General features: G+C 48.2%; 1 pseudogene; it reads left to right on the top strand.

Annotated features, from left to right (window-relative positions):
- LOC133667702 (large subunit ribosomal RNA) overlaps positions 1-2,500 on the top strand; it is an 8,394-nt pseudogene that overhangs the window by 2,456 nt on the left and 3,438 nt on the right.

The raw sequence follows: 2,500 nt of genomic DNA, 5'->3' as shown, positions 1-2,500 counted from the left end.
GCGAGCTGAACGGGGCGTGGTCTTGTACCTCGCACCCCGGATCCGAGCTCGGTCCCGTGCCTTGGCCTCCCGCGGATCTTCCTTGCTGCGAGGCTTCCGTGGCGGCTTTGCCGTCGTGGTCGCTCTCTTCGGCCGCCATTCAACGCTCAGCTCAGAACTGGCACGGACTAGGGGAATCCGACTGTCTAATTAAAACAAAGCATTGCGATGGCCCCCGAGGGTGTTGACGCAATGTGATTTCTGCCCAGTGCTCTGAATGTCAACGTGAAGAAATTCAAAAAAGCGCGGGTAAACGGCGGGAGTAACTATGACTCTCTTAAGGTAGCCAAATATATACCAAATATACAGTGACAAGAGCCATGGAGGTCTAGGTGTCCAACGAGTGGCCAACATAGTAAAGTTGGCCAAACTGAGGAACAGTATTCGAATGACAAGATCGCAGGATATCGCCACCAAAACAGCATTCGAGAGGCAAGAGGAGATTACAAAGAAATACGCTGCGTCGGTGGGCCTATCTTGGCCGTGCGAGATAGAAGAGATCGAGGCTACGCGAAAGAAATTGAAAAGGGCGGATACCAGCAGATGGAAGTCCTTCGCCTCGCAAGGACAAGGAATCGACGAATTTTTCGGGGATAGAATTGGTAACGCATGGCTCTATAACCCCGAATTACTGAAGCCGTCCCGATACCTGGACGCATTAAAATTAAGAACAAATACATGTGGAACCAGAGTAGCACTCCGCAGGACTAAAAGAGACATAGATGTGAACTGCCGGAGGTGCGGCGTCCAGGTTGAAACCCTAGGACATATTCTGGGACTGTGTACGCACACCAAAAATAAAAGAATAAAAAGACATGATGAAATATGCGGCCTCATTGCTAATAATATATCAAAAGACTATGCAATATTCAGGGAGCCCGAGTTGGAAATCGACGGTGACAGACGTAAGCCGGATATGGTCATAAAAGACCATGAAAAGGTTTACGTCGTTGATGTCACCGTTCGATACGAAAACAACGACTCCCTGAGAAAAGCATATAAGGAAAAATGTTTAAAGTACAAAAAGACAGCAGAAACTCTTAAGCAGAGGTTTAAAGCCAAAGAGAGCCGTGTTATACCAGTGGTCATCGGGTGCAGAGGGGCAGTGCCCCGGGCCACTGTGGAGAGTCTCAGAATCCTAGGGCTTCAAACGAAACATGCCCTGACGGCTTCACTAATTGCCCTCCGATCGTCGATCGAAATAACCAACGAATTTTTGGACTACGATCACATACCGTGATCGTTAAAAATATTTATTTATTTATTTAATTTAATTTATTTATTTATTTATACCTTTAAAAACTGACGAAGCCGCAAGGCAAATACTATAATTTCTAAAAGCGAACGAGACCACTGGTCGACACACGAAAAGACGAAGCAGCTGCCAGCTGATGAACAATTTAGCCCGTCTCGGCCTTTTACACCGAGCGGTGCGAGTCCTGACGTACTATTGTACGCCGAGGGCGCGGGGCAGATTCCACTATGTTCGCATAGTGGAATCTGGGGCGACGCCTCCGCGAGGCACTCCCTGGACAACGCACGCTACGGCGTGCGGCTAAGTGCGCCTCCCGAAAGGGTCCCCGTTCCTAATTTTTCCAAGTCCGCGGGCAGATTCCTTGGCAGCATCGCTAGAAAGTGAGCCCGCGAATTCAAATGTCTTAAACGATGAGCCCCACGAGGAGGTATCCTCGGAAGTCCGCCACGGTCGCTTTGATCGTAGGCGCATGATATAGCCAAATGCCTCGTCATCTAATTAGTGACGCGCATGAATGGATAGAGGACCACCCATAACAAGAGGAAAAAGTTTCTATACGCCAAGCACCAGGAGCTATACAGAAAATGCCCAAGGAAGCTCCTGGACTTGGCAATAATGGGTGAGTCAGGTAAGGGAGAAGAAGCGATCAGTCTCCCTGGGGCCGACTCGGTGGGTCCACTATATAAAAATCTATGGGGCAAAAGTGGTCCGGAAAAATTGGCGAATTTGCAACCCCAAAACAACAAAATAGAAATAGGCGAGATTTGGACTCCCATCACAATGGGGAACCTATTGGAAAAATTCAAGAAAATTAAGGTCGATACGGCAGCCGGTATCGACCAAATAAAGAAGCTCCACCTGAGAAAAAAAGGAGCGCTGCACGTCTTTGCCAAACTGTGTAATCTCCTTATGCTGCACCGAATATACCCAGCACAGTGGAAGATAAACCGAACCACGCTTATTCCCAAACCGGGAAAGAGCGCGGAAGAGGTTGAGAACTGGAGACCAATTACCATCGGGTCTCTGCTGGGAAGAATATATTCGGCAATGATCGACCGGAAACTACGGTCCAGAGTTAAGCAGCACGCAAGACAAAAGGGGTTTACACAGGAGGATGGCTGTAAAAACAACATAGCCATCCTCAGCAGCGCTCTGGCTAAAATGAAAAATGAGTCAGGTGGAGTAATTACAATAATAGATATTTCG

The sequence above is a fragment of the Apis cerana genome, unplaced genomic scaffold (assembly GCF_029169275.1).
Source record: "Apis cerana isolate GH-2021 unplaced genomic scaffold, AcerK_1.0 scaffold1_AcerK, whole genome shotgun sequence".
Lineage (NCBI taxonomy): Eukaryota > Metazoa > Arthropoda > Insecta > Hymenoptera > Apidae > Apis > Apis cerana.
The sequence above is the reverse complement of the archived record's forward strand: the minus strand, read 5'-3'. Positions and strand labels throughout refer to the sequence as shown.